This window comes from Sus scrofa, chromosome 1, assembly GCF_054392235.1.
Source record: "Sus scrofa isolate SSC_HxYL_T2T_F1_AM1 chromosome 1, Sscrofa_HxYL_maternal_Yorkshire_Landrace_v2.0, whole genome shotgun sequence".
Taxonomy (NCBI): Eukaryota; Metazoa; Chordata; class Mammalia; order Artiodactyla; family Suidae; genus Sus; species Sus scrofa.
In genome coordinates this window covers 117,533,441-117,560,354 of record NC_139383.1, presented here as the reverse complement: position 1 = coordinate 117,560,354, position 26,914 = coordinate 117,533,441, and the positions used below count along the sequence as shown (strand labels likewise).

The 26,914-nt window shown below is 38.2% G+C and overlaps 1 protein-coding gene across 38 annotated transcripts in view; it reads right to left on the bottom strand.

Annotated features, from left to right (window-relative positions):
* Positions 1-25,649, bottom strand: part of HERC1 (HECT and RLD domain containing E3 ubiquitin protein ligase family member 1) — a 197,980-nt gene extending 172,331 nt beyond the window's left edge. For all 38 annotated transcript variants that reach the window (XM_084967006.1, XM_084967044.1, XM_084967018.1 and 35 more), the window contains exon 1: positions 25,489-25,649. The gene's annotated coding sequence lies outside the window, so the exon portion shown is untranslated. The remainder of the gene's footprint in view (positions 1-25,488) is intronic.
* Between the last annotated feature and the right edge of the window lie 1,265 nt (positions 25,650-26,914).

Here is a 26,914-nt window from a genome sequence, read left to right as displayed (position 1 = left end):
TTGCATGGGGAAGAAAAAGGATGTTGTGAAACCAAGGCTCAGACCCATAGCTCAGAAAGGTAAAAAGTCTGCTTCATTGCTATTAGCCGAACAAAGAAATTGTTCATCCTTGCCCCAGGAGTAGGCTTTTAAGAGAATAGCTATGCAAGTAATACAAAGAAGCAGCAGGTTCCAGGAGGATTTGGCCATACAGTTTAGGAAACCAGAATGTATCAACAATAACTAGTAATGCAATACTATAGTCAATAAAGCTTGTTGAGTTGAACAAAATTCATGAAAGAAAAACATTATGAATGCCCTACCTTTTTCCACACCACCACCTAATTCATACTACTTTATGGTTGGTTTGGTTCTCTATTATAGGCAAGACTTATCTTTTGTCTTGAAATTTTCACACACTCCAGCATGCATACTTTTGTACTTGTGTATCACCCCCTAAAAAAGCTCTAAAATCTATCCATTTATCTCTATTTTCACTGCCACAACTCTCATCCAAGTTACAATCATCTTTCATTTGGACCACTAAAATAATCTCTTAATCCCCCTTGGCCTCTCTAATCAGAGTAGTGTTTTAAAAAAACAAATCTTATTGTGTCCTTCCCCTGCTTTAAAATCCTTTGGAATATGTTATCTGAGATTTACTTCAAAATAATAAAAGAAGCACAGAAAGTGGATGGGAGCATGTGGTATGATAGGAAATAAATATTTGGTCTAGTCCAGTTCAGGCACATAGCTTCTAAAACACTTGGAATCACTGGAGTGATGAGTTATTTTTTGTATGCTAACAAAAAGACTAGTGAATGGGGGCTCGTGGATAGCTTTAGGATGGGGACAGGTCCTCAGAAATCCAAGCCATAACTGGAATTGGAACTTTCAGGCCCCCAACCACCACCTCTTAAGAGAGAAGGAATGAAGATTGAGTTAAACCACCAATGGCCAATGCTTTAATCAATCATGCTGAAATAAAAGCCCCTAAATGACAGGGTTTGGTCAGCTTCCAAAATGCCCAAGGAAGGCATGGGAGCTCTTTACTCAATCCCTTAGCCATCATCCACACTTCTCGCCCCCTGCAAATACCTTGACCTATGTATCTCTTCATTTGGCTGTTCCCAAGCAGTGTTTCCCTGAGTCTTTTGAGTCATTCTAATGAATTATCAAACCTGATAATTGGGAACACCCAGTTTAGAGCCAGTTGATCAGAAGTATAGCTAACTCTGGGACTTGCAACTGGCATCTAAAGTGGGTACAGTTCTGTGGGAATGAGGCCTTAACCTGTGGGGTCTGTTCTAATTCCAGATATTACCAGAACTGAATTAAATTGGAGGACAAGTGTCTAGAGAGTTAGAAGACTGGTTAGTGTGAGGAAAAACACCACACGTTTAGTATCAGAAGTGTTTCTGAGTGAAAACAGTGCAGAGGGCAAAAAATGAAATTAAAATGGTCATGTGCTGATAACTGTTAAAAATTGATGTTGGGAAATATTTTCTCCATTTATATATATATATATGCTTAATATTTTTCTATAATAAAAAGTTAATAAAGGAAAGGGAAAAAGTCTAAATTTTTTCAGAAGCTTTTCAACAGTTTGCTCTAAAGAACAAAATCTCTCCAATGGCTGAGAAGGCCAAGCACTGAACCCTCCCCCTTGCTCTCTCTTCTCTAGCTACACCAGAGATGTTCAATTCCTGGAAGGCATCATGCTTCTTTCTATTGCAGGACCTCTGCACACGCAAGTTCCCACTACTTGGAACCTACTTTCTCCATCTCACACTCTTTCACCCAGTTAATGTCTACTTACAAGATCCAGTTTAAACAACCTGGTACAGGGACACATTAGGTACTCAACAATTACTAGTTGAATTAAATGTCACTTCCTCAGGGACACTATCCTTGAGTGTACCCAGAAGAGATCAGGTTCCTCTTCACAGCATTCTGCAGAGTTTGCAATTATGTATTATTTGCACCATAATTTTAGTATCCTCTCATATTATTAGTCTATCAAGTCAATGAGGGCAAAGACAGTGTCAATTGTGCTTTTATTCCTAATATTTAGCCAAGGTAAAGCACATAAAGGGACCTCAATAAATATTTGCTGAAATGAATTAAGCAATCTGGGTCTATGGTTCATTATTTACATAGAATCTAACTTAAACCCAGATATTATCTTACTCTGAACTGATATAATGGAAGCACTTTAAAAGAGCTGATTCCAAGACTAGTGGTACCAAAGCAGACAGACTCCATGGATTCTGTCTTCAGTTCATTTCTGTTTCCTCCTCTCACTGTACATACATTCCTGTGTAATTCTAACTACTCCCAAGGCTTTCGCCTATCTCTCGTATTCATTCTGAATGTTTCTCTCCTAAAATCCAGACTGGAACATCCACTGTTAACATGATATAATCACTGAGATCTTAAATCTTAAACTGAAAAGAATTTTAAGAAAAGGAATCTTAAACTTGCCATGTTTAAAAATGAACTTGTCATTCCCTACCACCCCTCTACCACATCCACAGCTACAAATAAATTTGTGAAGTTCTAAATTTATAAATTTTGAGATTCACATAGAAAGACCTCAATGAAGATATTTATCAGGGGCATTTCTAGAAGTGCAGGATGGACAGCCCATTTACAAAGTTCTACAACTGTAAATGAAGTGCACAGTGTTATGTCCCTGATCTGCCCCTGCTACAAGTACTTCCCTTCTCCAGGGCTTCATTAGACTGACACCGATTTTGGCACGCTAACTCATTAAATCACACGAATTATCAATGTTTGGCTGCACAAAAGTAAACAGCTGATAAAAAGGAAAAAGCTTTTTTTTGTTATTATCTCTATTTAGAAAGTGAGTACACTTAGGAAATGAAAGGACTTGCTGAGTTTGCTGACAAATTGTTTTGCTACATCAATAATGAGAACTACTCAAATAAACCAGGAAGCAGACATGCTTATTCAGCAAGTATAGGATTATAGACAAAACTGAATCAAACTAATGCATTTTTGCTTGTATTTAAGAACTACCAATTCACAATCCTGATGAAGAAGCTAAACACTGGCAAATAAGGGAGAAAAAAAAAAAGAAAAACAACTACTGTTGTTTTGTTTTGCTCTAATTTACAGTAATGATTTATATCACCAAAGGCCAATTGTTCTTTTTTTCACTCGTGGTCCAATGCACAAATACAAATTTAATTATATATACAAACTACTGAAGTAACCAATGAACAGTGGGGTTGAAAAAACTACCAAAGGACTGAAAAATAAACTAAATAGCACTACCATCTTTCTAAAATGGAAATAAATGAGGGAAACTGACAGATGTGAGCACAGAGGTCATCTACAGGAAAAAGCATGAACAAAGGCACAGAGGTCAGAGTGTTTTGGTGGAGAGGCACTGGTTTTCTTAAAAAAAAATTGTATCATAGTTGATTTACAATGTTTTCTGTCAAGTTCAACAATCTGTTTTGCAAACAGATGTAATTATTCCAGAAATGCAAACAGCAATGTCAGTACATGCAGGATACCTTAATTTGTAGCTGACTAGTTGCCATGAACCAGACAACAGATTTCAACAAAGGCATATTTTCTAGAAGCATCAGAGTGGTCCTCATTATATATTGTTTGTAGAGAAAAACCTTCCCCTTCTTTAGAACCATCTATTTTGCTAGCCTCTACAGCCTAAGTCATGGCAATCTTAACATTTTTGGTAAATTTATCCTCACTGAACTCCCAGTGATACATCCAATTTATAAATTAAGATTTCCTTCTTTTTTTTTTTTTTTTTTTCGCTTTCCAGGGCTGGGGCTAGGGGTTGAATCAGAGCCGCAGCCATAGCAACACAGGATCGGAGCCGCATCTGTGAACTATACCACAGCTGCTCACAGCAACACCAGATCCTTAACTCACTGAACGAGGCCAGGGATCAAATGCACATCCTCATGGATATTAGTCGGGTTCATAACCCACTGAGGCACAACAGGAACTCCCAAGAATTTATTCTTATGAGGCTCCCTAAAATAAAGAATGGAGAAATAGCAAAAATGTAGGCAGTAGGTACTATGGCTAGTTACTCATACAATCTGAGAATATCAATAATCATATGAATATGATTTTGAGAAGAAAAAGAAACTTAAGAGACCATTAGAAAGATCTAATGGCATCAAAAGAAACAGGGGGAAGGGAGGGAGAGGCATAACAGTACCAAACACTAACTGGCTTCAAGACAGTATTTTTAATCTCTTAATTAAAAACAAACAAACCAACCCAAAGGAATATACCCTAGCACGTTCACTGATGAACTAAGATCAGTCCTACTTAGACATTAAAAATTTTTTTTCTGGCGTTCCCATCGTGGTGCAGCAGAAACAAATCTGACAGTGTTAAAACATTAATTCTAACAAAGATATCCTAATTTATTACTACTAAAAACTTGACAAGAATGTGCAAAATGTATCCATAGTAGGAAAGCCTATTACATACAAAGCACAGTGCACCTAAAAGACTTAGAACCCAGAAAAGGATAAGGATGTGTAAGCAAATGCAACACAATATTATGAGAACATTGTATAACAAAGTTACCAGGAGGAAATATGGATAATACTAAGGGAATGAAGAGAGGAACCCAATGGCCAGGACATAAGAAATACCTTAAAAGAGATAAGGGCCTAAAATAAGAGCTATATAATACTGGGTTTGTGAGAAGATGTATTTTAAAGATATTTAGAAGGTATGTTCAATGAGGCAAGGTTCAATCAATATTTTCATGTTGCAATTTTAACCAAGAATAAGGTATTGCTTAAACTAAGAAATATCCTATTCAGTAGCCTTTTTTAGATAGCAAAAAGGCGGGAAAAAAGGTAAAAAACAAAAAGGGAAACAAAGTCCACCAATAAGAAACTGGTTAAACAAATCATACACATAGACTGGGATTCAAGGCAATCATTAAAATGAATAAGGAATATCTATAACTAACTGGAATGTATTGAGCTGAAATGATAACCATGATATATTAATCATACATTAAGATGTAGACCAAGCAATTTCACTCCTAGGTACACATATACACAAAAGGAACTGAAAGGACTCGAACAGATATGCACCAATGTTCATAAGAGCATTCTTCACAAAAGCCCAAAGGCAGAAACAACTCATGCCTGTCAAGAGATAAACAGGAAAACAAAATGTGGTATATACATACAGTCGACTATTACTTAGCCATCAAAAGGAATGAAATTATGAAATATGCTCAACATAGATGGACTCAAACTATCATTATCTATGATGCGATGTGTGTACTTAAATTTTTCACATATTTTTTGCAACTTTTAGAACTTTTTGTTATAAAAGGTGAAAAATGTAAATGTAAACATTGCATCATAGATAACGAATTCATGGTATTTTCCTTAGGTCTGATAAAAGCATTGTGGATACAGTGAAGAATGTCTTTATTTTTAGGAAATGCACATCTGAAGTATTTTTTTTTGAGGGAGAGAGGAAGTGAAAACTTACTCTTACTAAAGCAAAGTGTGTGTGTGTTTATATGTGTTTGAAGAAAAGAAAAAAAAAAAAAAAACAACTGCAGCAGAATGTTACAATATGTGAAACTAAGCGAAAACTACATGGGTGTTTATTGTACTTCGATATTTCTATAGATTTGAGAAATTTTCAAAGTAAAAATTTGGGGGGAAGTAGGTAGAAACAGCTGAAGCAGGCACAGCTGAGCCCCAGTGGTAATAAACAAGTAAAGAAAAAAAGATTATCTTTATGATAAAAATATACATAGGAGTTAAATGATAAATATGGTTTTTCTATTATTACCCATGCCCCTCCTGATGGAGCATATGTAAGAAATTCATTTATTCCTAGGACTATCTGTACTAAGCAAATCTCACTGTTAATTTCCTAGCAACATAATTATTTTCCTTTAATTACAGTGATATATATCATCTCTATATAAATTCAAGACTTCTCAAAAAGGACTGATGCAGGGAGGAGGGAGGAAGAATATTGTTCCCGTAAACATAGGCTCTAAGTTGCCTACTGGTCTTAGAAAGAAGATAAAAGCAGGATGACATGTTTACTTAAGCTTATACTCTGTACAAACTACAGAGAAGGAAGTTAATAGGCAGGGAATAGCTGGGTTCAACAAAAATTAAAAGGCGACTTCATCTCTAAAATCTCCAACCCGTACCTTCACTGCTTTAAAATACTACAAATTCCCTCCGGGTATATACCACTAAAAAAATAAATAAATAAATAAATAAAATAAAGGATAACATCAATGCTTTATGACATAAAAGTCTAGCTTAGAAACATGATAGGACTTTACCTCTTAGTTTAATAAAAATGTGACATTCTAAAATAAATTGCAATTAGACCTTGAAAAAAAAAATTATGAATTCCCATACCAAAAAACATCTAGGCTAATTTCTATTATAACATGACTGGAAGTAAATCATAGCAGGGAAAATCTGAATGGCACAACTGATTTGGAAATGAGCTTAAATATCTTTGACTATGCCTGCTGTGCCTTGAATGCTGAAGTTCCTGGGCTAGGGACTGAACCTGTACCACAGTAGTGATCCAAGCCACAGTAGTAACAACAATGGATCCTTAACCTGCTAGGCACCAGGGAATTCCTAGAAATCACCTTTAAACAAAACAATGAAGTTACATTATGAAGACCTGACCATATAAAAAGCTTTTCTTGTTCTCTCATCTTGAATCCTACCTTCCTCCTGAAAATCTCTCAGGTTAACAAAATATAGCAGAATTTGAAAATAATTCCATCTCTAAAGGAACTAATCAAGCTGTACATTTACCATACATACACTTCTATGAATATACATGATACTTTGATTAAAAGGTTTTTAAACCTTTTTTAACAAAATACCTAGGTGCAAGACTAACAAAACACGTACAGAATCTATGTTAAAAATTGCAAGTCAGAGATGAAAGAAAACAAAGGAGCTCTCAATAAATTAAGAGATATGCCATGTTCCTATATAAAAACATAAAAATGTCAGTTCTCCCCCGAAGTGATCTATAGATTTAATGCAATAGTTATCAAAATCACGGCAATATTTTTTGCAGCTATAGAAGAGTTTATTTTAAAATTGAGAAAGCAAAAAAATTAGCATAGCTAAAATCATAAGCCTTACCATCAATTTAAAGCCAACAAGGAAATACTGAGAGATGTAAATAAAATATAACCCAGGCCTCAAAAAGAAAAATACTTTGAAAATAAGATCATATCAAAAATCTGCCTGGGAAAAGAATATTTAACAAGGCAAATTACTAACTATAGTCAATAACAGAGAAAGCAAAATTTGCTAAAGAACCAATTTCAAGTAGAAAAATCCCTTCCACACCCCAACACTACAGGCTCCTTTCCCCTCCCACAACAACAGTATCGATAATCAAAGACGGTTAAATACACATGCGTACACACACACACACTAAAAAAGCCCATATATAGAGTATCCAAAAGAAGCACATTTTTTTATGTTTACTTAAAAAGGTCTAAACTACTTATCTCTTAATCCAATAAAGTGTGAAAAGTTTTTTCCCTATCAAACTACAAAACAATCAATAATCTCAAATTCCACAGAAAAAAAACCAATAGACCAAAGCTGTATACTACAGTAGTAGTCCCCCTTATCTTCAGGGAAAACATTCCAAGACCCACGTGGATGCCTGACACTGAGAACAGTACCAAGCCCAAATAAGCTATGTTTGTCCTATACATACACATCTATGATACAGTTTAACGTATAAATTAAGCACAGTGAGAGATTAACAATAACTAATAAAAAATAACAATTTTAACACTATACTGTAATAAAAGGTATGTGAATATGGTCCTTTCTCTCCCTCAAAATATCTTATTGCACAAATTTAATGCCCTTCCCATCTTAATTAACTAAATACTGTGGCCATAACTTTTGCAATCTGAGGTGCATCGGCAAAACTAGTACAAATTTCTATTTCCTTTTTCACAATTTCACGGACACAAGATTTGTTCTTACCATAGATTTTAGCAACCTCGGCATACAATTTTTTTCTTTCCTTATCCAGTTGAGAACTTTTACCCTTTCACTTAAAGGAAGCACTTAATTGCTTCTCTTTGACAAATCCAAATTGCCAGACTCACTGCTCTTGTACTTTGGGGCCATTATCAAGTAAAATAAGGGTTTCTTGAACACAAGCACTGTACAAAGGGATGATTCACATGCCAGACAAGATGGAGCACATCACGGGAGATTTAATTAAGTTACTCAGAAGGGTGAGCAATTTAAAATTCATAGATTTACTTCTGGAATTTTCCACTTAATATATCTGGACCATGGTTGACCATGGGTAACTGAAACTACAGAAAGCAAAATCGTGGATAAAAGATGACTACTGTACTCATTCCCTCCTTAAATTAACCTAACCCCAAAGAGGTTTTTTTTTCTCTTCACCCTAGTCCTTACTAACAGGTCAGCTACTAAAGTGTGTGTGCTGGGGAGGGGACTATGCATCTCAGTTGACCCAAGACATTATCATTTTTATGCCTGCTGTCCTGGCATGTAACTTTTTACTATGATAGAGGCAAAGGACCAAATGCCTATGAATATACTCTTTTAAGAATACAGTATTTTAGGTTATAAAACTATATACATAACCTTGAAAAATTCTCTCTACATAAACAGATCTAGAAAAAAATCTGGAGAACTACACATCAGAATTTAACAGTAGTTACTCTGAATAATGAGACAGTGTTCACTTTTTTCCTTGTATTTCCCTATACCATGTAAAAAAATTATATTTTACGGAGTTCCCTTCGTGGCTCAGTGGAAATGAATCTGAATAGTATCCATGAGGATGCAGGTTTGATCCCCGGCCTCAATCAGTGGGTTAAGGATCTGGCGTTGCCATGAGCTGTGTGTGGTATAGGTCGCAGATGCAGCTGAGATCTGGCATTGCTGTGGTGGCTGTGGTGTAGGCCGGCAGCTGCAGCTCTGATTTGACCCCTAGCATGGGAACCTCCATATGCCACGGGTGCAGTCTGAAAAAGACAAAAAAATAAATAGATAAAATAAAAGGGTCTTGTAAAGAAAGTTCCAATTCCCTTCTAAGTCTGAAATTTTGGTATTTACAATGTCCTCTGAACTCAGCCTTCTACCTGTATCCAACCTACATCTTCAGAAAGTATATCTTTTTTAAGATAACAGTTCCCCAGTCTCCATGTTTTCTATCTTCACTGGAACACAGTCAGCTCTCCACATTCTTCTCTCAGGACCTGATTGCCTGAAAGTTAAAGAAAATATGTATGGTCCTTCCAACAGTCCTGAAATGCCCTTTTAATCTAATTTATATTTCATGATCTCCATCTGCCATATCTTGCAGTGTAGAGTAGTGGCTATGCACATGGACTCTGGAGCCAGGTGCATAGGTCCAGATCCCGGCTCTGTTATATCACCAACTCTGCAATGTAACCTTGAACAATTTACTTAATCTCTCTGTGCCTCAATTTTCTCACCTGTAAAATTGGGATAACAACAATGCACCTACTAGATAAGTTTGTTGTAAATATCAAACAAGTGACAAATTACATATAAAGGAATGAAAACAGTGTCCAGCATGTGGTTAGTGTTACCCATGACTGAAGTTTTTTTCTTTCTTTTTTTTAACCATGGACGCACCTGCAGCACTTGGACGTTCCTGGGCCAGGAATATGAATCTTTGAATCCAAGCCACATCTGCAACCTATGCAGTAGTTGCGGCAATGCCAATCCTTTAATCCACTGCACCAGGCCAGGGATCAAACACGCACCACTGCAGCAACCAAAGCTGCTGCAGTCAGGTTCTTAACCTATTGTGCCACAGCAGGAACTCCCTGGTTCTTTTTGTAACATTGCTTCTCTAAAAGTGTAATGCTTGCAGGCTAAAATAAAATAACCAATATTTGCCCCTTACTTTTTTCTCATTGAAAAAATGTCTTATTTGCCTATCAAAAATTTGTCCACATCACTGTGAAATATACATACTCATCATCATTGGACATTCTTCTTTATCCTTTGTTCAAACCCTCTAACCTAACATTTCCCCAAATCTTCTTCCTCTAGAAAATCTGTTTCATGAGCTCTCCAAGATGTTATGGGGGGGAGGAGGTTGAGTGATCAAATAAATTTGGAAAATGCTGAGTTAATGTTAAACAGGTTCCCTTACTGTAGGTCTTTTTTTTTAAATAATGATTTTTATTTTTTCCATTATAGTTGTGTTAGTATGTACTACATTACACTGCAAGAGTACACATTCTTTACCAAGTTTATTTGACCCCAAAACCCTTTTGTCAAGGAGCCACACTGGGAAATGCTGCTACTCTAGTTCTTTGACAACTTTTAATACAAAATATGCTATGTTATATAAACTCAACATTTCTTAAATCTGATTCACACACAAGACCTATTCTCAAATTCTTGCTGAATTAAAAAAAACTAATACCTGCTGCCCTGTGCAAACTGCTTTTGAAATTTCTGAATATGAACACTGACCTCTAAAAAGAATTAACACCAATGACCAGCTACATGTGCTAGGTCACGAGCTCTTAGTTATCTCATGACAGGCTATTCTATTTACTGGCCAAATTTTCTTTATTTTGGGGGGGGTTTTTTGTTTGTTTGTTTTTGTCTTTTTTGCCATTTCTCGGGCCGCTCCCACGGCATATGGAGGTTCCCAGGCTAGGGGCTGAATAGGAGCTGTAGCCTCCGGCCTACACCAGAGCCACAGCAACGCGGGATCCAAGCCACATCTGCAACCTACACCACAGCTAATGGCAATGCCGGATCCTCAACCCAGTGAGCGAGGCCAGGGACCAAACCCACAACCTCATGGTTCCTAGTCAGGTTCGGTAACCACTGAGAGCCACAACGGGGACTCCAGGCCAAATGTTCTTTAAACAAAGTCTAGTTATTCAATATTCCCAAGTTTTCTCTGAATTTTCAATAATAAAGACTTGCACCTTCCCTTTTAAAAGAATTCCACCACAGAACCTTGTCAAATCATCCTAGAACCTATTCTGCTATAAATACAAAGCCATAAATACACCATTTATACTGTTAAAACCTCATACACAAACAACAGAATTCCACTATTTGCAATCCCTGATGAACTAATAATCTAAGCAATGATCATCAGTAGCTGCCAATATCACAAAGACCTCGCATACCCTGACAGAAATACAAATTAATTCTATAAAGTACTCTTACCAAAAGAAGGAGCTGATGAATTTATCAATTTACTACATAAAATTCAGTAGACAGAACATGTTAACTGACATTACAGAGATGCCAGCAAAATGGGCCTATAGGAAACTTCTCAGAAACTTGGTTTCTTTTAACAAACACTTTTAAGAAGGGAAAAAAAAAAAAAAAAAAAAGTTGTCTAAAGATTAAAAGTGATTTAGGAGTTCATGGCACAGTGGTTAACAAATCCGACTAGGAACCATGAGGTTGCAGGTTCGATCCCTGGCCTTGCTCAGTGGGTTTAGGATCTGGCGCTGACGTGAGCTGTGGTATAAATTGCAGACGCGGCTCGGATGCTTCGTTGCTGTGGCTGTGGTGTAGGCTGGCAGCTATAGCTCCAATTGACCCCTAGCCTGGGAACCTCCATATGCCGTGAGAGCGGCCCAAGAAATGGCAAAAAGACCCCAAAAAATAAATAAATAAATAAATAAATGAAAGTGATTTAATATACAAGAGAAACAATTATAAATTTTTGGTTAAGATAATGAGATTATGCTTATTTTATCAAAAGAGAAAATGATTCTTAGAGATCCATATTGAAATACATGAAATTTACAAATTAAGTATCTGAAATTTACAAATCAAATATGTATGGGATATGGTTCAAAAAAGCCCAGGGTTGGGAACAGAGCAGTGGTGGATACAAATACAAAGAAAGTAAGACTGTCTATAATTCTGGAAGCTCAATGATGGGTACATGGGAGCTCTTTATATTATTCTCTCTACTTTTATATTAATATATGTTGAAAATATTTTGTAATAAAAAAGTTTTTTTTTAAATGCTATCTTGGGAGTTCCCACTGTGGTACAGTGGGTTAAGAATACAAATGGAGCAGCTTGGTTACTATGGAGGCGTAGGTTTGATTCCGGCCCAGCACAGTGGGTTAGAGGATCCAGCAATGCTGCAGCTGCAGCATTGGTGGCAGCTCCTCAATCCCTGGCCCAGGAACTTCCACATGTCATAGGTATGCCCATAAAAACAAACAAGAAAATGCTGTCTGAGGAGTTCCCGTCGTGGCGCAGTGGTTAACGAATCCGACTAGGAACCATGAGGTTGCGGGTTCGATCCCTGCCCTTGCTCAGTGGGTTAACGATCTGGTGTTGCCGTGAGCTGTGGTGTAGGTTGTAGACGCAGCTCGGATCCCGCGTTGCTGTGGCTCTGGCGTAGGCTGGTGGCTACAACTCCGATTCAACCCCTAGCCTGGGAACCTCCATATGCCGCGGAAGCGGCTCAAGAAATAGCAACAACAACAACAACAACAAAAAAGACAAAAGACAAAAAAAAAAAAAAAAGAAAATGCTGTCTGAGACTGAATTATCTGCCTAGGACTTCAAACAGCCTCTACATATTACCATAATAGATTAATGTGCAGTCAGGCATAAGTGAATTTAAGTTTACTATGATCAAATTATGTTTATAAAGTACTAAAATAAATAATTTGACAAGAATTTCACTAACACTCAACATGCTAAACTCACTTGTGTAACTTTTATTTACAAGCCTGTTAACAGTATCTAGCTAATTTATGGCTTTCCATGGAAAAAACAAAATTTAAGTATGATTTATTTTTAAATTTCCATTGCAGACAATATTGCAGAGTCATCACTATCTTTCCACTCTTGTGGGCCTATGATACTTCTGCAATTTATCATCAGCAGACATATTGTATAAGTGCTCCAGCTCACTGAGCTCCAAACAGGACTAGTTTTATCTCACATACAAAAACCTTTTCCTGTCTTCCTACTCTGAAATAAAGAGCCAAACCAACAGATGGCAGACCAAGAGGGAGAGGGTGGTGATAAGGAGGCAGTTATGAGACAGCATGAGGGATAAAGAAAATAACACTGAGAACTGAAAGCTGCAACTCAAAAACACAAAATATTCATCAATTCTTTAGATTTTTTGCAAAACAAAATCACATTTTTTGTCAATCATCAACTACTTTAAAATGAAGTGACTCTGAATTTGCATCTGATTTTATTCTCTTACAGCACAACTATAAGTTTTGAAAGGTTCCTCTTAATACTTCAGACCAATTTAAACTAACCAAATTATTTCAGAGTAGTTTCAAAACGAAAAAGGAGATATATTAAACTTTTGTTAGCATTTCACTATGGTACAAATTACATCAGTCTCTTCAGAAGCTTCGAAACTCTCTTTTTGACTTCACACAAGTGTCCCATCCCTATGCTAATCTACAATATAATCAAAACAGCATCAATATTACTGCAATCTAACTGGTACAAGGTTTTCAATGAAAAATACTGGTTTAAGGAGTTCCCATGGTGGCTCAGTGGTTAACAAATCCAACTAGGAACCATGAGGTTGTGAGTTCAATCCCTGGCCTCGCTCACTGGGTTAAGGATCCAGTGTTGCCATGAGCTGTGGTGTAGGTCACAGATGCGGCTCAGATCCAGCATTGCTGTGGCCCTGGCGTAGGCTGGCGGCTACAGCTCTGATCAGACCCCTAGCCTGAGAACCTCCACATGCCACGGGGTTAAAAAATACTGGTTTAAAAAAGATTACAAAGCACAACATAGTAAATCAACCACATATTTTTTTTTCTTTTTTCAGTCACACCCACATCATATGGAAGTTCCTGGGCCAAGTATAAAATCCAGGCCATAGCTGTGACCACCCCACAGCTATATCAACATCAGATCCTTTAACCTACTGTGCCCATGCTGGGGATTGAACCCGTATCGTCACAAAGACAACGACAGGTCTTTAACCCACTGGGCCAAAGCAAGAACTCCTAAGCCAATTATAATAAATTTTTTAAGAAATATTACAACAGTGTTGCAATTAGAATTACAGTATTAATCTAAATCATATTTCTTTAAACTGCCTAGACTTTAAGCATAACAAACCCTAAGAACATATCAATTACATCAAGCCATCTTTGCCCATTCATCATGTCAAGTATCTTCTGTATCCAGATTAAGCAACTTTCCACTCACTAATTGAAGAGATCAAGCCCATAATACCATACAATCCAGAAATCCACCACTCACACTCTAGCAGTTTTACAAAGGAATAGCAACTTGCTTTATGAATAGAACCTCCACAAAAGAGGATCTAGCAACCAGAGGATATTCAAGGGCCTGTTCTTTAAGCAGCTAGCTCTCTCCTCTGTGGCAGCTTATCAGACAGCAGAGTATCTACCCTGCCTAGCTCACAGAGGTGTTATGTTATGAGGATAAACTGAGAAAATGGTTACCAAACTACTTGGAAAACTGAAAAGCTATATACAAATGTATGTCATCATTATTTCATTACTTGTCTGCACTCAAGACGGTGTGCAGACTAAACTTGCTCTTTAATAATACTGGGTCAAGGTCTACCAAGTAAAACTTATTTCAGGGTATAAAGATTCACTAATATTCTCCTCTCTATAGCAAAATACAATCCTTATTCCAGTTGTTTCTCTTCTAATATCTATTATCCTTCTTTGGCAGAAGAAAACTAGAAACATTCTTTAAGAAATCAAAGCAACATACAACACCTAAAAGTCTGTCTCAATGTCAACATGAGTTACTGAACACCTATCCATCTAATATATCAGAATTGTCCTGCCTAAATGACATTATTTGGATAGGATTTTAGATCAGCCAAAACCATCACACTGAGGTTGGCCATTTCCACGCTCTGCACCCCTCAGTTTCCACCAACACATGCTTTTGTTTCTGAATGTTAATCCAGGCTCCACCACTTACAGATGATATGATCGTGGGCAAATTATTTAACCTTTCTGTGCTTCAATTTCCTATCTGCAGAATAAACTGGTTAAACATGGTTTAAATAACAAACAGTTCAACCAGATTTAAATATGATGTACACAACAGAGGAAAGTAATAGTGCCTGGTCCACAATAAATTCTCAATAAATGTCACTCAGTATTATTTATGTGTGCATCTGTCCATTCCACCAAACCAGCTTCGCTAAATTACCTAAACTGCTCCACCATTCTCTATCATTCCTTCTCTTCAAAAGAATGAGTAATTAATTTTGAGAAATCAGAAACTATGACCATATTACTGACAAAATTTCATTATACACACTGGAACATTTACTTGTATAGTAAAGTTTAACACCTAATATAAAAGATATTGGCCCACATGTTTTTAAATTATATTAACATAGGAGATAATGTAATATTCCTAATTCTGAATTAGGTTATCCTGAATTCTAATATATCAGCTAGCAAAGCTTTTATTTAAACTGTATAACATAAAACTTCTCATAACCAATCAGTTTTATTGTATAATGACTAATAGGAAGGCCATTAAAAATGGCAAAATTTAAGAGTTTCTATAAATGCTACTATATTAAGTTTAAAAAAAGAAAAAAGCTCGAATACTAATGTATCCTCCCCAAAATTAAGATCAATAGAGACTTTATTTTTTTTGTTTGTTTGTTTTTTTGTTTTGTTTTGTTTTGCTTTATCGAGGGCCGCTCCCACGGCATGTGGAGGTTCCCAGGCTAGAGGTCGAATCAGAGCTGTAGCCACTGGCCTACACCAGAGCCACAGCAACGTAGGATCCGAGCCATGTCTGCAGCCTACACCACAGCTCAGGGCAACGCCGGATCCTTTAACCCACTGAGCAAGGCCAGGGATCGAACCTGCAACCTCATGGTTCCTAGTCAGATTCGTTAACCACTGCGCCACGATGGGAACTCCCCAAGCTTATTTTTTACGTATTACTTAGCACATCCTCAGCATGATTATTTGCTCTTAATAATGTTATAAATTCTAAGTCTTAACATTTCACATGAATATCCAATGCAAAAATTTCCCAGCATTGTTTAATTGACTTAATGGTTCTCCTTTGGCTTAAAATCTTAAAAAGGTAGAATCACTTAATCTAACTTAGAGATAATTTTACTCCACAAACAACTTCCCAGAGCTGCACGCCAAGGGACTTATCTAGGCACTTGAATGAACAGGATATAAAATTCTCATGCTCATGTAAACTAAAGTTTACATTCTAGTGAGAACAACAAGTAGTAAAGTAGACAAACCATTAAATTTCAGAAGGCATACTATAAAAAATAAAGCAGGAGAGACAAGGAGAGATTAGGGGCAAGGTGATCACTGGTTTCTACAGTGTGATCACTGAACATTCCTCCAAAGAGGTAGACTCTGTGAACCCCCTTTTTAGTAGGTTGGAGGGAATAAGCAGTGCAAAGACCTGAGAGAAGAGCAGAGCAAGAACAAGTATTAATGCCTGGGAATGCCCGCGGCATGATCAAAGAATAAAGGAAAGTTCAGTGTAATAGAAGAGTGAACAGAGGGAGGAGAGCATGGACTAACTACATCATGGAGGATTTTATAGGCCATGGCCAGCAATACCGTGGTTATTTTAATTGTAAAAGAAAATCATTATAAAACATAGAGGAGTGGCCTTTGTGATTAACAGTTAAAAAGATCATTCTAGCTATGAAATGCAGAACATTCTAGCTATGAAATGCAAAATGTAGGAGGTCAAGTGAGAAAGCCAGAAACCAGTTAAGAGACTATTGTAATTATCCAACCAGGAGATGATGGTTGTTTAAATCAGAGTAATAAGGTAGAGATGATGATATCTGATTAGATTAGAAATGCATTCAAAAGACAGAACCAAGAGGATTTGCTGATGGGCTAGTTATGAGAATAAAGAAAAGAAGAGAATCACAGTTGACACCTAGGCTTCTGGCCCATTTACTAAGAGCACATTCTTCAGAGGAAATGGTAAGGGTAAGAATCACAACTTCTATGTTGTGTAAATTTAGCTTGAGATAACATTTTCGACAGTCAAATGAGATGTGGAATAAGCAGATGAACTATGACACTGTACCTCAGGGAAGGGGTCTGGGCTGAAAATATAAATGTGGAAGTCAATCAGCATTTAGAAAGTTTTGAAAGCCACAGAAATGGATAAATGTAGATGGGGAAGACTTTTTTGTTTCATCTTCACATAAGCCCAATGAGGTAGCAACTTTTTTTTTCTTTTTAAGGCTACACCTGTAGCATATGGAAGTTCCCAGGCTAAGGGCTGAATCGGAACTGTAGCTGCCGGCCTACACTGCAGCCCCAGCAATGTGGGATCCAAGCAGCATCTTCGACCTACGCCATAGCTCACAGCAACGCCAGATCCTTAATCCACTAAGCCAGGCCAGGGACTGAACCTGCATCCTCATGGATACTAGTTGGGTTCTTTACTGCTGAGCCACAACTGGAACTCCAATTATTCCCATTTTATAGATCAGGAAACAGGCTAAGAGATTATCCAATATCATTCTGCTAATAAGTGGTAATAAGTTAGAAAAAAAAAACATGGATCTATGAACTACAGCACAAGGAACTCTACTCAGTATTCTGTAATAAACTTTATGGGAAAAGAATCTGAAAAAGAATGCTTATGAGTATACGTATAACTGAATCATTTTGTTGTACACCTAGTAATTAACACAATATTATAAATCAACTACACTTTAATAAAACTTTAAAAAAGGAAAAAAAAATCTAATTCTCTATAGTGACCACGACCTTTCTAAACCAGGGTTCAACATGTAAACCATAGAACTAGAAATGAATACTGGAGTGAATCTTTTCTCACTTCTCCCAAGGATGGTATATAACTAGTGCCATTCTAGATGCATTGGAGAAAGTTTAATCTTCACATGCAATTAATGCTCAAACGTCCTAGAACATTAGGGTTTAGTTCTCTCATGGAACCTCACTTGTTTAAAAAAAAAAAAAAAAAAGCTATACTACACTGTACTATTATTCTATCATTATTATTCCATTACTATCTGTAGTAGTGGTGGTAGGAATCACTTTAAATGAGAGGAAAAAAGATTGGTAACAACATTACGTTACCATCCTGTGACTTTTCATGGCCTTCTCTTTGTAGCCAGTAAAAGCAAATGTTATTCAAAGTTTTTACAGCACCAAAAGTGATTATACCAGACCGCTACTGGTTTTACTCACAATCAACATGTTTTCCTGAGAACATCAGTTCATCAGAACACCATCAGAATTTAAGCTCCTCTGATGCAAGAATCTTTGTGTTTTTCCTTGGGTTTTTTGTTTGTTTTTGTTTTTTTGCTTTTTAGGGCTGCACTTGCACTTGCAACATATGGAAGTTCCCAGGCTAGGGGTTGAACGGGAGCTATACAGCTGCCCGCCTACACCACAGCCACGTGGGATCCAAGCCACATCTGCAACCTACACCACAGCTCACAGCAACACCAGATCCTTAACCCACTGAGCGAGGTCAGCGATTGAACCCGCATCCTCATGGATCCTAGTTGGGTTCATTAACTGCTGAGCCACAAAGGGAACTCCTGTTTTGTTCATTAATGTACTCCAAACACCCAGGACAATGTCTTTTTTGGGGGAAAGAACCTAAGTTTTCAGCCTCACTGGGCATAACTTACTACCCTGTAAAATGGGGATGTTTTTCATGTTCTCTTAGTTTCTTGGCACTGCCAAAATCTGATAGGATCATCCTAATCCAGAACTTATAAACTCTTGATTTCATTTTCCTTAAGATTAGCCTTCTTTCTTATGGAAATATAACAGGTTCCAGATACAGCCATTACTGGTCAAATAACCATACCATAGTTCAATGTACTATATGTACTGTTCAAAATAACTGGTACACAATGTGAACCAACTATCACCTCATACAGACTCTAGAGGAAAAGGTTTTCTCCTTATAATTTCTGCTACCCTTTGTTAAACGCCACAAGTATTTAAGAGCACTGATATTATAAATCAATGCAGCAACTCCATTAAATGCAGAAAGTTTCAAATGAGCTATCCTGGGTAGACCAAAAATTACATTCCAGTCAATTTCCCCTGCACAAAATAACTTACATGTATCAATGCAGTATTAATAAACAATATATTTCCACTTCAAGCTATAAAAACATACCAACAGCAGGCATTAAGTGCCCTTCCACAAGGCTTTGGGTCACTGAGATGACTGCAGGACATTTTTTAAAATCAGTCATCTCTGGAAAAAAAATTAAAAAGCACAACAACACATTCTGATGGTGAGGCTATGGGTAAAATAGGTGCTCTCGTATATTACTGGTGGGAATACAAATTAACACTTCTGGAGGGAAATTGTGCATATCTAATGAATCTATATTATGCATGGAACTTTTCACTCAGCAATCCCATTTACAGGAATCTAGCCTAAAGATAATCCTTCTTTCACTATGAAAATACATATACACAGGTCATATATTGCAACATTGTTTATAACTGCCAAACAACCTAAATACCCATACATAGAAGAATGGCTGAATAAATTAAGATACATCTACACAGCAGAGTATCATACGGCCATAAAAAAGAATGAAGAACATCAACACTATCTCTTCAAAAGAATGAACTGATTTGTAGTGATTTCCAGGATATACTATTTAGTTGAAAAAAGCTGCAAAAAAGTATCTATAATATGCCATTCCTCATATAACAAATAATGGAATGGGAAAACAGTTTGGTGGTTCCTCAAAAAGTTATCATATGACCTAGTAATTCCATTCCATTACACTGAAGGGAACTGAAAACACATATTCACATAAAAACTTATACATGAAAGTTCTTAATAGCCAAAAAAATGCAAAACCAGATGTCCATCAGGTGATATATGGATGAACCAAATGTGGTGTAGCCATACAATGGATTATCATTCAGCCATAAAAAGGAATGAAGTACTGACACAAGCTACAACACAGATGAACCTTGAAATGACTGTTAAATGAAAGAAGCCAGGCACGAAAGTCCAAGTATTATATGATTTTATGCACATGAAATGTCCAGAACAGACAAATTCATACAAACAGAAAGTAGATCAGCGGTTACTAGTGGCTAAGGAAAGGGGAATAGGAAATGACTACTAATGGATACAGCATTTCTTTTCTGAGTAATGAAAATGTTCTAAAATTAGGCAGTGGTGATGGCTGCACAACCTTATGAATAGACTAAAAAACAATGATTTGCACACTTCAAAGGCGTTAGTTCTATGCTATGTGAATTGTATCTCAATAAAAGAGCTGTATGTGGGGGAAAAGGAATATAAAAAAACACACATCATCTGTTCATCTCTGTAAAAGAGATAATGGAAGGATAAACCAGAAACTAAAGAAGCTGATTACCTAAGGACATGGAAAAACAGGTGGGAAAAAAGGAGGGGGCGTAAAGGAATGAGGTAATAGGAATAAGGAATGACATTTCTCTGATTTTATCTTTTCATGTAATGTTTACTAATAGTAATGTTTCATATACCAAGATAAATAAAATCAATCAGAATTAGGGGAACCCAAAACAGAATACAAAGAATAAGAAAAAAATCTAACTGCATTACATATGAATAATACAAAAGAAGTGAGAAAGAAGTGAGAAAGAAAAGAACTAACCTAAGTAACTAACTCTGAAAACACTCTGTTGACTAGATACTTCAAAGCTCAAAAAAGAAAAAAACAGTATACACAAATATTGCATTCTAATTGGGAATATGTTTCTCATAATGTTACTACTTGATGTGTATTCTATAAATAAACAAATAAATTATTATCCTACAGATAGTGAGAGCCAGGTTTCAAATTGTCAGGAAAAAAAAAAGTTATAAATAAGAAAAGGTTGGAATGAAACTGTGGTGTTGGACTGGAAAAGAAGGTATCAATATGAACTCAAATATGGTTTTTAATACATATAGAAAGAAAAAGAAATGTGTGTGTGTGTTTGCCTGTATCTGTGGACAGGTTAGTATATACACATATATTTCCTAGCTCTGTCCTCTGAGGGCCTAGGAGCAGTGACATGCCAGTGAACACATCTAGCATCCAGACCTTGATTTAAATTCTATTCTCCAATAAAAGGAAAAAGATCTCCTTAGAGAAGTGGTTGATTCCAAGATAAGGACAAGGAAAAATACAAGATGAGCATGGAATATAGCCTATGGTGCCAGAATATAAGGAAGTGCTCAAAAAAGGGTGGAGGCCAAACTGAAAGAACTCCTCATGGCCAAAACTGGAAGAATCTGAGCAACAAAAGAGTGATACTATTAGATTATAATCCATAGAATAAAATAAATACCCATGAGGAGTTTCCATGTGGCTCTGTGGGTTAAGAATCCCGAATTGTCACTGACATGGCTCAGATCACCACTGTGGCACAGGTTTGATTCCTGGCCTGGGAACTTCCAAATAAGTAAATAAATAGCTTAACAGACAAATGAGGAAAGGCCATCTCTTTTTTACAGAAAAATTCCAATAATAAATGTGAAAGGAATGAGGGAAATACAAATCACCAGTAGGCAAACACTACAGTAATAACCACAGCAGACAGTTTCAGAAATGGTTGCTAAAATCAGTGAGAAAGTCTGAAGAGAAAGAGTACATCTGCATAGTCTCAACATATCTCCCCTAAACCTGCAGCAATTGGAAGTTCCCAGAGAAGGGATCAAATCCGGAGTTGCAGCTGCCAGCCGACATCACAGCTGCTGGCCTATGCCACAGGCACAGCAATGCCAGATCCGAGCTGCGTGTGCCACCTACACCACAGCTCAAGGCAACTCCGGATCCTTAACCCACTGGGCGAGGTCAAACCTGCATCCTCATGGATACTAGTTGGATTCGTTTCCACTGAGCCACAACAGGAACTCCCTAAGAAATGCTTCAATTACAAAAAGAAGAGTAACTTTATAGTGGAAAATATAGCAGAGTGTGCCTTAATAAAGCAATCAAGGTTAAAATATCACTAGCAATAAGACATATCAACATCAAGTATCCTCTAGTATGATGCAATGAGAAGGAGACATCATATCGGTAGTTTTCTTGCAAACATACATAACCTCATTCTAATCACGAGAAAAACATCAGACAAACCAAAAATGAGAAAAATGACACAAAATAACTGACTAGTACTCACCCAAAGTGTCAAGGTCATAAAAGACAAACTGTCACAGACTGGAGGAGACAAGACTATGAAACGACTAAATGCAACATGGGATCCAGGATTAGATCCTGAAATTTAAAAAAATAAAACTAAAAAAAAAAAAAAAAAACACTGGGGAAAAACTGGTGGCATTCAAATAAAGTCTGTGGTGTACTTAATATCTTTACTGATGCAAATTTCTTGGTTTTGATCATTGTAGTACAGTTATGTAAGTCATCAACAGTAAAAGACGCTATGTGAAGGGTATAAGAACTCTGTACTATTTTGGCAACATTTCTGTTAAGTATAACAGTATTTCAAAACAAGGTTAAAAGTAAATAAAATCCATCAACTGATCATCTTGTGCGACTGTCCTATTTCCTTGCTCAGGGAGTTCATCTAGAATTTAATATTCCCATTAATTCGGGGGATCCAGTAAGTAAAAGCTTCTGCACTAAATCATAAAAATCATAAAAACCAGACCTAGCATCTAAAAAATAAATTACTCATTTTGTTTTTTTTATAACTTATATATTTTTCAGTCAAAAAAATCTGCTGGCTACTGTAACTTTACTGGCTTTGCAAACTTCTTTTTAAATGACCAATTTTTTTTAATGTTTTTAATATCATGATTATCTGTGGTATGTGCCCATAATAACACATTTATCTGGAGTTCCTGCCGTGGCTCAGTGGTTAACAAATCTGACTAGGAACCATGAGGTTTCGGGTTTGGTCCCTGGCCTTGCTCAGTGGGTTAAGGATCCGGCTTTGCCATGAGCTGTGGTGTAGGTTGCAGACGCGGCTAGGGGCTCGGATCCTGCGTTGCTGTGGCTCTGGCATAAGCCAGTGGCTACAGCTCCCATTAGACCCCTAGCCTGGGAACCTCCATATGCCGTGGGAGTGGCCCAAGAAATGGCAAAAAGACAAAAAAAAAAAACCCACCATATTTATCTACTAAGCCAAAGTTTTATTTTCATTAAAAATTATCAATAGATTATAGTAAATGTGTTACTTTTTATTACCTAGTTGTCCAGCCATAAAATTCAAGGTTTTTCCACAAGTCAATCTGCTTTCATCCTAATACAAACTTCTCTCCACACCCCAAACTACAAAGTCATCAAGGTCTGAAAATCTGAATTTTAAAAAATCAGCTGTTCAAACTACATAGTCCTTTTCTTCTAAATCTCAAATATTGAGAAGGAGTAATTTAGTCTTTTTTGGGAAAAACTGCTTGGGACGTTAGAATTGTACTGTATTTATTATTTGCACCCTCTACTAACCAACCCAGTCCAACAACTCATCCGAAATTCCTTTACTCAAATAGGATTTTCAAATGTTTATATGTAAAAATAAAAAAAAAAGATCAATGATGCTTTACATTTGCTTTTTCCTCCATGCATCACCAGGATGCCGGCATTGGGAGTGGAATACATGACCAGCAAATGAACGATTAAGCATCACATGCAAACAGCATGACTAGAAATTTAAGAAGCAAAGTGATAAGAACCTGAGGGAAAGCAAAATTCATAAAAGTTTAGAATTACAAGTGGACTTAACAGGCCATTTAATACACTCCATGACAACCCTAGATAGATGACAATCTTTCCTGTTTTTAAAAGCCTCCAGGTTTTCAACCTCCCTAGATGTCTAATTCTGCCACATAATTCAGTCAGGTGATTTGGGCGAAATACTACAAGACTATTCTTTGGCCTACCTAATGCTTTCTTTTCTCAAATAGTATAAGGATACATTTTAACTCACTTTCAAGATGTATGAAGGTGTATATGTGCCTAATACATGTTGTATGTATATAATATGCACATGTATGCATACAGGCAATTAGGGCATTCAAGTTCTGCTTGTATAGAAAGCTATATAATCAAAGGCACATGTCCATCCCATTCTAATCACAAAAGTACCATGAAACAAACAATGTCATATAATGATTTTGGTCTAAAAATAACCAATGGAAACCAATTTTACAAAACCTTGAGGTAAACAGGTTTCTTCCCACCATGAATAATCAAAGTTTATCTACTTTCCACAACCACTACTCACTATCAGATCCCACCACAGGCTGAAATGTAACAACACATATATACTAGATCCAAGTAGATAATAATTTCTAATTAAAAAAAAAAATTTAGCTAACAATCATATTGGAAGAAGGCCCAATGAAAGAGAGAGTGATGAATGAGTACAGCCAGTGATAATGAACAAGTAACCAATTTTAATCAAGCAGGCCTAAGAAGTGACTTAAATAAATCACTTTTGCAACATATATAGAAAGAGGAAGTCTCAGTCAAGGATAAGCCAAACACTATTTGAAAAAATTAAGTGCTAGGAAATACACCAAAATATTAATCATGAAATAGAAATGTAATTACAAGAATGGATTTGGTATTCCTATTATTGAGTATCCATATTTTCTACAGTAATGCAGAAATTATTTTTAAATTAAGGCAAACTCCGTCCCTGTGTTTCACAGTTCTCTAGGACACACAGCATGTCTTTTACATAACCTCCTGGGAGAGATGGTACCAGCTTCAGTCCTCCTCGTGTCTCCCACGAACCTGCCACCCATCAAAGAAAGAGTTTCACCATGTTCCGTGGGACAGCTCCTGTCATCATCACCCTCATCTCACCCCAGAGACTGAACAATGCATCTCGTCTCCCCTCCTGGGAGGAGAAGCTTTATAAATTGTTATTTTATAGAGACGGAAGACTTGAAGAAAGGTTTACCAGATGATGAGCTGTGCCCACCCAGAAGCAGAGAAAAGGGGAAAGACATGTCGTCCCAACCTCCACCCCTCAAAAAGCTACCGGTGACGGGGGGCACCGGTGTCGCGGCTCTCCTCAGATCCCGAAAGAGAGTCGGGCCGCCACCCCACCCCCTCCCCCGGTCCAAGCCCCAGCGGGGGCGGGGCTCTCGTTAGCGGATAAAGGGGTGGGGGAAAAGGTCAGAAACGCGACCCCCGAGGGCCAAGGGACAGGTACAGCAAGCCGCCGGAGGGGCGGGTCCCTCCGCCCTCACGGCCGAGCGGTTCGGCTTTTAACGCGTCTCTGTAGGCGCCCGGGCAGCAAGAGGCCTTTGGGGGCCAGGGAGCCGCACCGCGCCGGGAGGGTTTCCTCAGGCCTTCGCCTGCATCCCACTCGGGACCCCGGCGACCCCTCTCGGCTGCGGCTCCCGAACGGCCCCGGCCGGCCTTGCCGGGCCGGCGGGGCGCACGCACAGGCGGCCAAGAGTGCAGAAGAGGAGGCATTACCATACGCTGCTCCAGAGCTGGCGGCGGTGGGGCGCGGCTCCGGCGACCCGAGCCCGGCTCGGCAGCGGCTGCGGCGGCCGCGTCCTTTATTTTTGCTGCAGCAGCGGCGACTTGTCAAAGGGAAAGACGTAAGAGGCGGTGGCAGCGGCGGCAGGCGAGTCTCGCGGGATTTGGGCAGAACTCTCGCGCAGTCTCGAGCCCTCGCCCCGCCCCCAGGTCCATCGCGGGAGGCCGAAGGGGTTGGGGGAGGAGCGCTCCCGGGCGAGTTTGCAGGAGAACGGGAAAAGGGAATGATGTTTAATGAGTAGCGATGGGGAGCGCAGATTCTAGGTATTCCTCGCCACCGCACAGCCCTCACCGTTCAGTCCTCGCGGAGTCTGGACAGCTCGGTCCGTCCGTGGGGATCGGACTGTGCCTATGAGGCACAATTGGGGACGTTTCACAAAGGACAGTGAGGAGAGGGGGCTGCCAGCCAGCGCGCCCCGTTTTCCTCGTTGCTTCCCTCGTAGTGGGCGTGGATGACCCCACTGTCCCGCTCCCTGGTGCTGAAGGATGGAGCGAGGCGTGAAAATGCTGGCTGCAGGGGCTAGGCGACCACACCCCTTTATCTCAGACTTGCACCACGCGCTCTGAGTTCTTTATCTCCCACGACAGTCAGTCCTAGACTTCTGGCCGGTTAAGTTCAGTCATATGAAAGCGTTTCATTTGACTTCTATCTCATTATTAATGTCTTTACGCCGCAGGACTGCCAAAACCCTACAAATGCTGGGGCCTGCGACGACTCTGTTTTCTGCTGAGGAAAACGGAGGTAAATTATATCCTGGATCCTGACTTCGACCTCTACAATGAAGGGACCGTGACTGGCTTAGTCATCACTGTGTCCTCAGCACCTAGCCCTGGTCCATTGTTGAATGAATACACCTGTCGCTGTCTTCCTTCTGTACCTGTTCTTACTCCTAGACTCCTCATTTCTAGCCACCTTCCTGGTATCCTTCGTTGGAAATATTCTAACGAGCACCGATTATGTGCATCTATTTCTAGTAAACTAGAAATGCGGGAGTGGGTGTGTGTAGAATGATGTCATTGTTGCCAGTGCTTTACGGTCTGGGTATCTTGTGTGAAGCTGAGACGAGGTTAACAGGCTCTCTAGCCATTCTCATTTTAACTTGTTGATCATGTAGGCATCTGTGCTACTCAGGGCATCCCTTGACATTCTGTTTTTCTTGGATTTATAAAACTTTACTAGGACTTTCCTTATTTCAAAGACCAAGTGAGACATTTTCCCCTTTGCCCTCTCCTTAGTTTCCACCCTCAGGGCAATGTAGAAAGGAGAATTGAATACAACTGAGACCAATTGCATACTCTTATCAAATACAAATAATGTCACAAGTAAGCCCTGAATACCTTCCGCCTTCTCTTTAACCAT